We start from the raw sequence: 10,909 nt of genomic DNA on the forward strand, positions 1-10,909 counted from the left end.
GAGCACAGGACTTGAACTGAGGACCCAGGATTAGTGGAGGTGTAAAGTGCCCGAGCGAGGTAGTCATCGGCGAGCTGTTGTAGCTTCTGCACCCTCTGGCACCCTACAGGAAAATAAAATCGTGTCTCATTCCCAGTGTGCTGTTAGATGTGGGGTGCATCACACTCACTTGTGGACCTTAGGCCTCCGCTGACTCCCGACTTGCATCTTCCGGATCCCCTGCACACAATCCAGGGGACATCAAATGCTTTTGAACAGTCAAACTTTTACTGAACTGTTCACAGTCATTACAGTGGAGAATGTGGGATAGGGGACAACAGGTTATAGTCTTTTCCTCGGGCACTGGACATTACTTGAACCCTAGCACTCGTTCCCGGTAGAGCATCCCTTCTCCTGCTGTCTCCACTTCCTCTAGGGATCCCTCTCCACCGATGGCAGTGTCCCCGGATTCCATCATCCTCCACCTCTGAGGATCCATGTCCATCTTCCCCTGCAAGCCTGCAGGTGCGATGTCCCCGATGGCCCCAGCGCCAATCCTGAGGCCTTATGAATGGATCCACATGGAGGAGATGTACGGCAATCCACTGCCCCGTGTAATAGGCCCATGTTGACCCGAGCAGCCCAGTGCACTGGAACTCCACGAAGCACTTGCTCAAAACTTCCACTACTTCCACTACCACACATATCCAGGAACTACCTTTCCTTTTATTAATACTATTCTCCTTCTACCTGTGGGCTTGACCTAACATTAACTACTTGTTAGTAATATACTGTAGAAATAGGAAAATAATAATAATACTTGCTTCCTTTTATCTAGAAACACTTATCTTTATACACTATCATGGGGTTTCTGCATTTGCACCTCTATTCTACACATTACCACAACAGACTACACAGAGATTTTACACATACATAGTAAATGCATAAAACGAATAACACTGTTCACATTACACATAGGCATACGACGGTTGTATTCAGGGTAGAGACGGGGGAAGACAGTAACCATCCTCACAGAGAAATGGGGCATCTTGCCTAATAACCCCAGATGCCTCATTTTGGCCAAACCTCAAGGGGTCTTCCTGGCAAGCAGAAACATAAATAATAAGTTCTTGGTGCTATCTGCCTCTCTTATGGTCATGTACTCAACATAGGATGGTGTTTCCTGAGCTTGTACATGACTTAAACAGTGTGTGAACAGAGTGGACTGCTTTTCTAAATAGCTAATTGAGCACTTTTCTGTGTCAAAAGCCGATGTGTAGATATAAAAGGGGTCTGGCTTGACTATTAAAAAATGCCGTCAGCAAGCCTCCTTTACACACAACAGATGACTCGAATTGAGGCTATAGTGGTTAATGAAGGAATGTGGCATCTGGTCTAAGGAGACAATATGAAGACAATATTGGTTATAACATCTTTATTTTCATTTAGCTGGAAATCTCCTTTAAATTTAAAGGTTTGCTCTGACAACTAATCAGGTGGTGGTATTGTGGGAAGAAGGGGAAAGAGCATCAGAGGTGTTGGCAAAATTCATAGTTGAGCAGATCTTTACAAATTTTGATAAACCCAATGTGCTTGAAACTTGATTTGTGGTGAATAGACTTGATGAAAATCGAAAGCACTCCAAAGTTTCTAATTTTAAAATGTGAATGCCGCTATTGTCTTTTCATCACATACTAATCCTCTTTACTGTTGTGCTGTCACACACTATCTGTACAGTTTGTTCAGTGTTTTATGGCACTCTCAATCTATCTCTATGACTAAGCTGTGAGCTATGATGTTCTCCCACTATCCAGATTCACCACAAAATGGCTGCTGCATTCCCTTCTTCTGTTTTTATACAGGCTATGATAGTCCCTCATCATTGCTTGTGCTATATCATGTGATGTAATAGCTTCAAGGCATTATGGGGAAGCCTGCCAGAGGTCATGTGATACTTCTTTGATTAATTTAATCTCCTGCAATATGTAAAATAGTTTCTACCATTTTAGGCGATTCATGGAAAACAAATCACAAACCGTTCAGCGAAATACTAGAAATTGGACACAAATTTTGATTTGCTCATCTCAAAAAACTCTGATTTCAAGTTTTGCCAACAATGAACTTTTCAAAAATGAAGTGTAGAATATAAGAAAATTGTATATAAAATGTCAGGGATGAGACAGGAATGACCAGTGCATCTGATATGTTTCCGTGTTGCTCAGGAGGAGCTTTTGTAGTGGTCTTCTCCGTCCTCTAGAGTTATCTGTTCTTCTTCAGCATGATTTCTGTTGCACTATGCCATGGGATGATTGATGATTGACAGGTAATGATCCATCCCCACATGAGCTCCTCTCCCTCAGTTGAAGTCAGAAACATTTCCTCCTACAGCAGATGGATCACTGGGGATCAGGGAATCCTCAGGATGTTGGAGAAGCTCTTTATATTTCACAGCTTCACCTACTCAGCAGGGCATGAAGTTCCCCAGCCAAAAATCTGCAGACCGAAGCTCGACGTGACAGTGCCCAGATGGCACCTGAATTAGAGGCACGTAGAACTGCTAGACAAAGCAGAAAGCAGTTAGAGAGAGGGAGAGGATGAGAACAGCTCCGGGAACAGAATCTATTGTTCTTCTCCTAAGTATACAACTTTTCCTTAACCCTATCTCTACCAGATAAGCTTATACAAGCGTTACTCAATGAGCATTCATAGCTCTTAAAGGAGTTGTCCCAATTTATCTACAGGACTGGGTGAAAACTTGCTGATTGCTAAGACCTACCCCCCCCCCCCCCCCCGATCTCTCGGGCTCTGAACTGTCCTGTTTGAATGGAATGATGACTATTAGTGATGAGCGAGCATGTTCTGTTAACCCTTTCGGCGAGCATGCTCGGTACTTGCCGAGTATCTTCAGCGTGCTCCGGTGTTATGTCACTCCGTGTGCATGATTTTCGACTGTTTGACAGCTTTAACACATGTGAGGAATGTCTAAGAAACAGGCATTCCTTACATGTATTAAAGCTGTCAAACAGTCACAAATCATGCGCACGGAGTGACTCAAACATAACACCCGAGCACGCCGAAGATACTTGGAAAACACCCGAGAATGCTCTTAAATCTCGAGTAACGAGCATTCTCGCTCATCATTAATGACCATGCATGCCCACCACCACCTTTCCATTCATAGTCTATGGGACAAGTGCTGAAATCTGGCAATAGAGTGGTGGAGCACACTTTATTGAAACAATGGAGCAAGCTTCAAAGTCTTGATCAGTAGGACCTCCAGTGATCAGAAAACGATCCCCTATCCTGTGGATATGTGATGACTTGCTAAGTTGGGACAACTTATTTAAAATTTCTACACGTGTATAATAGACTTCAATTATCAAAGGTGTCCTAATTTAAAGATATCAGTGCTAGTCGAGACACCTTGCAACTCATGTCCTGCTTGTACTCAAAACAGGACAGAGCTTTCTGTGTCATCGCATCATCAGTGCTGTGTGTGAAGGGGCTGGCTGACGGGCTTATTTCAATACCTAAGCCAGACCCCTCCTACATCACGATCAATGTATAGACAAAGAAGGGGGCTGGCTTAGCTTATGAAATGAGCCTACCACCCAACCACCTTTCATACAAATCTCTGATGATGTGCTGTTCTGCGTCGAGCACTAACCGGTAGATCTGTCAGGAACCTGAGGAGTTTGCTTCAAATCGGAGTACCTTTGAAAATGGATGTACAATATTGCAGTGTGTGGTATACCTTGTTGTTTTAAAGGGGTTGTCCAGGCTTGTTGTTCAAGTCTGCCATCACTCTATGTGACAGCAGACTTGTGAATCCTCACAGTGTGCACATTGCACGCTGTCAAGATTCTCTGGTGCCGTCGCTGGAAGCTGGCGATTTACATACTTCCGTCCATATTCCAACTAGACATATCTGGCCCCACTCAATTCACTTGTATTGAGTGGGGCTGTGCAAATCACATACTTGCGGTCACGCGCCCACCCACTCCTGGCACTGGAGAATCCTGACAGCGAGCACACTGCACACTGTGAGGTTTTACAAATCTGTAGTCACATTGAATGACTGCAGATTTGAACTACAAGCCTTGATATCCCCTTTAAGCATTCTATTTTTTTTTTTTTTTACTAGGAAGCCCTTTAAGGTCATATTGGTGTGGCACTGAAGTTTGCACTTGAAGAGGAGCAAATCTAGACAGAGATGAGAATCTACTTAATTCCTAAATTTATTCTTGTCCATAAACCTTAGCAATATTGTGCTTCCCTACTCCCAGATGAAATAAACTACATTATTTAACAAGGAGGTGACAATGAACACATGGAAAAGCATCTCCCCAGATAAATTAATACTGAAATACAGTATATTACTTATGCTGAGACATGAAGGTGGAAACCTGATGAATAAAGTGGCTGAAGTTATTTATGTTCCGTGTTCCATCATATAAACTGCACCGTGCTAAGGTATATGCAAACATTGAATAAATTAATTATCGAACCACATTATTGCTATGTAGACTACTAAATTTGATGCTCTTAGAGCATATTTTTATCAAATTGTGTGAGCCCATCCGCCACTAATAAGATGACTTCTATAGAAGAGAACCTACAGTAACAGACTTACCTGTCTTGCACCAGCACTTTATATAATTTTGATAGGAGGTGGTTAGCAGTTTACTCTCTTGCACTTGCACTTTATATCATTTTGCTAGGAGGTGCTTATCAGTTTACTCTCTTGCACTAGCACTTGATATCATTTTGCTAGGAGGTGCTTATCAGTTTACTCTCTTGCACTTGCACTTGATATCATTTTGCTAGGAGGTGCTTATCAGTTTATTCTCTTGCACTTGCACTTTATATCATTTTGTTTGGAGGTGCTTATCGGTTTAGTTTTCCTTTTACAGCATTCATTTGGGGGTATGTGACTGGCTCCACACTGGCAGGACACTCCTCCCATCTGTCCCAGGCTGTTTTAAATAAGAGCTGAATCCTACTTGTTCTTTAAATATGTAGGCCTAGGTTCAGGAGATGTAAGTTTAGTTATAGATTCCCATGTAAATAGGTTGACTTGTCATTGGCAGATGGGCTCATATAAGTTGATCAAAATTAGTCTGCTGCCTCTCCTCTCACAACACTCCCTGATGAATCAACGTAGTGAACCATGCATTGGAGTGGTAGTGAGAGGGAGCAGGCCATACCATGCAACTGGATCAGTATAAATTAATTATCCTTGGTATTAATAAATTCTACTTTAGCTATTTTCTGAATTGTCTAACTTTGGCCATTTCTGCGGTATTGTGTCACTTTAAATTTTATTATAATATTTTCAAATAATAGTGCATTATCATTATTTTTTCATATGCATTTGTATTATTTCAGGACATAATTAATACATGATTAAATTAATTATCATTGTTTATATTACCCAATTATATATAATATATATTTTTTACTCTATGCCTTGGTATAGTCAACCATGCATAAATTATCACGTTTAGTATTACTGATCATTTATGATTTATTATTTATTTAATCATGTTACCCTCTGTATCTATGACATCTTTTTGGCCTGTTTACCTCTGCACTTGTTTTTAATCTTGTCTTATTGTGTTTCATGTTTTTATTGTGCAGCCATATTGTGTATAATAAAGGCATTTTTTTGCAATTGTTCTGTCTTTTTTTGGCATCTTTTAAGGTTTTTTTTTTTGCATTTTTGTCTAAGTCCTGATTAACTATATATATGGATGATTGATGTATTTTATTCTAAATTGGGGTCCCACATAAAGAAATTGCCTTGTCATTGGCAGATGGGCTCACACATTTTGATTAAATTGTGTGAGCCCATCTGCCAATGACAAAATGTGCGCTAAGAGTCTTAAATGAATAAATAGCAGAAATGCAGTTTAAAATTTATGCATTCAGTGTTCAGTTTTATTCTGCCTTTAAGCTAATCTAGAATTTGCCAAGAAACTATAAATTACATAGACATACCAAAAAATTCTCATTATTAAACTTGCTTTATCACAGCATTCAGAAGGGTTGTGTCTTGAAAGTAACTCCACTTAAGATGAAAGCAGGACCAGCAATCGGGCAGGAAGTCTTCTCTGGCCAGACGTATTCTGCACAATGACTAAAAGGAAAATGGAGCATTTTATAGTGGCCATTAAAGGGTTTTTCTTCACGAGTTTGAATTTGATGTCCTATCTTTAGAATAGCCCAGGATACCTAGTGACTATTATGGTGATCCAGGAAATCTTCCCTTTTCCAGGAGCCCTCAAACATTCCCAGTAGAGTTAGCAAGTATGGCTTAAAGCAGCAGCTCAGTCCAGGAAACCCTGGGTTCCCTTGTGGTTCAGAAAGAGCTCTAGGAACCACATAGTGGCTGTACCTGGTACTGCAGCTCTCCACAACTCTACAACTCAAACTCATTCAGGTGAGTGTAATGGGTCTGGGCAGCAGTACCCGGTACAGACACTACAAAATGTGTCTGATAAACAATAAAGGGCAAATGGTGGCCTTTTCAAACAGCTCATCAGGGGTGAAGGTGGGAGTCAACCTACCAGTCAGTCTATACAATATTTTAAATAGGGGTACAGCGTGCTGAACTTTCATGCTAAGGGACATCATCATCTTGTGACGTTGTCTCTTCTGATCCGACGGAGATAGTCAGAGTGGCAGTACTGGAGCTTTGGGGTGGACTACCGGGGGTAAGTATAGCTTTACTATGCCACTAGGGGGAGCTTTACTACCGGGGGTATGCATAGCTTCACTATGCCACTAGGGGAAGCTCCACTACCGGGGGTAAGTATAGCTTCACTTTGCCACTAGGGGGAGCTTTACTACCGGGTGTATGCATAGCTTCACTACGCCACTAGGGAAAGCTCAACTGCCAGGGGTATGTATAGTTTCACTACACCACTAAGGGAGCTCAAATACCGGGGTTATGTATCGCTTCACTACGCCACTAGGGGGAGCTCACCATGTAAAAGTTGATGTCTTGGATCATCTGACTGCTGAGGCAACAGATTGGCTGCAGGGTCAGGTGACTGGTGATCATGAATGATACCATCTCTTCCAATCTGGCGGAGAGGTAGGAGTAGAAGTGCTGGATTGGGCAATGGGTGAGATTTTGTTGATGAACGTAACTTCCCACAGTAAAGATTTAAAGAAGACCCCCAAAAACTCCTTTAAGACTGACATGTAAGATGTCAGTATTCATAAATTACCCCCAGCATGCCCTAACCGCAGACATCGCTGGATTTCTTTCTAGGTCCCTCACGACTGATTACACTGGACTCCCCAAATCCGCGATCGTGTTACCCAAAACCCATGTACCCAATCACATCATTCAATCAGTATTCACCAAGCATCCACTTTAGCGCAACTCAAGACACTTGTTCAGTTCTTAAGCACGTCTTGGTAGATTAAGCCCCCCCCCCCATAAAAAAAGTGGGATTAAGAAATTTCTTTAAAATAAAATTGCAGTGAAAATGAATGAGTCTGCAGTCGTGCAGTGCAAGGGTTAAAGTCGCGTCTGATGATATGAGTCTGCTTGTCATGATAGCAACGTCTGGAAGCCTTTCATTCTCCGGCACAATGTCCCCGTGCTTGCTGTGTTGTGTCCCTCAGCCGGCGCTTTGTGCTGCATTACTACTCAGTATTCCAGTCATCTTGGAATGGGGTGAAGTGAGCCGGTGCTGCAGCACACGGCGATCATATAAAGCCCCTCCCTAGGGCAGAACCACCCTGCGTTATGTTACTCCGCTTCTGTCTTCTCCTAATGCCAATACCTGACCTTAAGAAATTAGAAAAAAAGGTTCTCTATAATTCCATCTGTCCTGCTCCTCAGCTTCCTATACTTGGCTGCATTACACTACTAGATTACGCAGACAAGGACGTGGTTAATGAGATCCTCGCCGCCCCCTCAATGGCGATCATATAAAGCCCCTCCCTAGGGCAGAACCACCCTGCGTTATGTTACTCCGCTTCTGTCTTATCCTAATGCCAATACCTGACCTTAAGAAATTAGAAAAAAAGGTTCTCTATAATTCCATCTGTCCTGCTCCTCAGCTTCCTATACTTGGCTGCATTACACTACTAGATTACGCAGACAAGGACGTGGTTAATGAGATCCTCGCCGCCCCCTCAATGGTCATACGTATGGGGCACCTCGTACTTCTGTCACTTGTGATCCATCACTAGCACTCTATGGTGGCCCTTTGCCCTTGAACAGAGTCTCTTCGCTGCAGTGACTCTCCCGGTTGTAACTTATGACAATCGCCTACTTAACCCTATAGTTCCTTCTTTAGCATTTTTCTTTGTTTCTATGTACTGTTCGGTGTTATCTTCTCTATGTATCGCGTCTATCTCATCTTTTGTCTGAGTCGTGCCTTTTGGCCTCACCCCCTCCTTTCCTCTGATGTCATAATGGTTGCATGCAACAGCTCCAGCGTCTGCAATTCTCCCCCCCCCTCTATCCCTCCTCATCATCAATATCCAAAGCACATTATATATTCAGACGGAGTCGCTTTTTTTTTTTTTTGTCTGATTTGGTCTATTAAGGACTGCGGCCAAGTGAAACAGCAGACCGGCTTACCGACACACACTGCTCTGGTACTTTGCTTCAGTCCTGACCTGCAGCATAACCTGCTGTTCCATGACTGACCCACCGGCATATGGCTGTCAATCAAATCAACATCACGCCCTGTAAACTTGAGAGGAGGGGGTCTAGTATTTTAACTCAACGAGCTGTCAGGCTGATAATGCGTGTGCGTCATTGACGATGTATTCAGGAAACAAAGGGTTACAAAATGGGCAAAGAGTTGCACTTGGCCCTACGTGTGATGATCTGTAAGCCCTAAAGCATGCAGCTCGATGAAAACACGGGGCGGCATAAAATAAGTATTTGCAAATGATTTCCACATTTGCTGCAGGATTTCTGGAAAAAGCAAAAATTAGAAATTTTTCATAGAATGAAGGAAGCAAAAAAAAGTCAATTTGATGAATATTATATTAAGATTATTTAACTTTTTTTTTTTATGGTCCAGGACAGGGTACGGTTATTTTGAAAGGACATAGGTGGGTTTTGTTGTGTACATATTACGCTGATGATTGTGGAATTTTAAACTGTTTGGGATGTGGAAATGTAATAAATATTAATGTCAATGGTGCCCTGTGGTTATCAGAGCAGTATCTGTTATTCATACACCCCTCCCCTATAATGGGGTACTACATGGTTTCCAAATAATACAGTCATACAGTGCTTGTATAAAACATTCAAAATCAATCAATGACAAAAAGCAGCTGTGTTTTGTGTATCTGCCTCATACAATGGCTTGCGAAAGTATTCACCCCCTTGGCTTTTTACCTATTTTTCTATATCACAACCTATGTTTAAATATTTTTGTAATCCGACTTGTGTGTGATGCATCAGATGCAGCACTAAATAGTCTAAGTTGGTGAAGTGAAGTGAGAAAAATATAGGCATAAATTAAATTTATGGGATCAAATAACTAAAAATTGGCATGTGCATATGGATTCACCCCTTTTGCGATGAAACCCCTAAAATTTTTCGGTGCAAGCAATTCCCTTCATAAGTCACATGCTTGCTTAGTAAAAGAAAGTCCACCTGTGTGCAATCTAAGTGTCATATGTCTGTCAGTATATACACTCCTTTTCTGAAAGGCCACAGAGGCTGCAACACCATTAAGCAAGAGGTACCAATAACCAAACACCATGAAGACCAAGGAGATCTCCAAACAAGTCAGGGACAAAGTTGTTGAAAATTCAGGGTTGGGTTCTAAAAAATCCCAATCTCTGATGATGGATGGATGGTGCAAAATAAAGGGACATTCCTGTGCAAAACCTGTTTCAGTGATATGAGACTGCGATAGAGGTTCACCTTCCAACAAGATAATGACCCAAAGCAAGACTCAAGTGGTTTAAGGAGAAACGTGTAAATGTTTTGGAGTAGCCTAGTCAAAGACCTTAATCCAATGGAGAATCTGTGGTCAGACTTGAAGATTGCAGTTCACCAGAGGAAACCATCAAAATAGAAGACGGTGGAGCAGTTCTGCCTTGAGGAATAGGCAAAAATCCCAGTGGTAAAATGTGGAAAGCTCATAGAGACTTATCCAAAGCAATTTGCAGCTGTAAGTGCCACAAAAGGAGGCTCTACAAAGTACTGACTTTAAGGGGGTGAATAGTTATGCACACTGAAGTTACAAGTTATTTTGTCCTATTTTTTGTTTGCTTCACAATAAAAAGAAAGCCAAATATTCACAGTAGTAGGCATGTTCTTTACATGAACTGATGCAAACTCTTAAAAAAAACAGTGAAATTTCAGGTTGTGAAAGGGGGGTGAATACTTTCTCAAGACACTGTAGGTTTGAGTGCTAAGTGTCAGATCATGGTGCAAGGTTTGGGTACCCAGGTCATCGAGTAAGTGGTGTCCTATACCCTTTCCTGCCATGGTCCTGCTGTCCATGAATACTCATCTGGACACTTGGGGACAGAGACTTGTGGGTAATATGTTTGGCAAGCAAGAAAATTGGCAACAATTTTAGGTTACCTGGATCTTTCTGCAATGTGGGTCTTTTAATGATTGCCAGGCAGCGCTATAATGGATACCATGAAAAAACTTGACACAAGCCACTCTGTTTACAAGATCCCAGGGGTTGCTCTGGCCTTCACCCTTTAACAACTGTACAGGAATCTTGGCTTTCAAAGGGCCGACAGAGTCAGCTGCTGGTCGGTGGTGCAGGCTGGCAGAAAGAATGATCTGGTAGCAGGGTCAAAACAAGCCGGTCAATGCAGGGACAAATTGTAAGACAAGAGAGTAGTCTAAAAACGAGCTGAGGTCAAAATCAGTAATGTCTACTGGGAATAAAAGCAACATATGACGCGCCCCTGGGCCTGCTGC

At 42.1% G+C, this 10,909-nt stretch overlaps 1 long non-coding RNA gene across 1 annotated transcript; it reads right to left on the bottom strand.

Annotated features, from left to right (window-relative positions):
• Positions 1 to 1,563: 1,563 nt before the first annotated feature.
• On the bottom strand, positions 1,564 to 8,672 carry LOC141164157 (uncharacterized). Its single transcript, XR_012250852.1, has 3 exons — positions 8,585 to 8,672; positions 5,980 to 6,118; positions 1,564 to 2,536 (listed from the first exon to the last, which is right to left on the bottom strand). It is a non-coding gene; the product is annotated as an uncharacterized lncRNA (long non-coding RNA).
• Positions 8,673 to 10,909: the final 2,237 nt, after the last annotated feature.

The sequence above is a fragment of the Phyllobates terribilis genome, unplaced genomic scaffold (genome assembly GCF_046119375.1).
Source record: "Phyllobates terribilis strain yellow unplaced genomic scaffold, ASM4611937v1 Scaffold_10__3_contigs__length_209671492, whole genome shotgun sequence".
Classification (NCBI taxonomy): Eukaryota; Metazoa; Chordata; class Amphibia; order Anura; family Dendrobatidae; genus Phyllobates; species Phyllobates terribilis.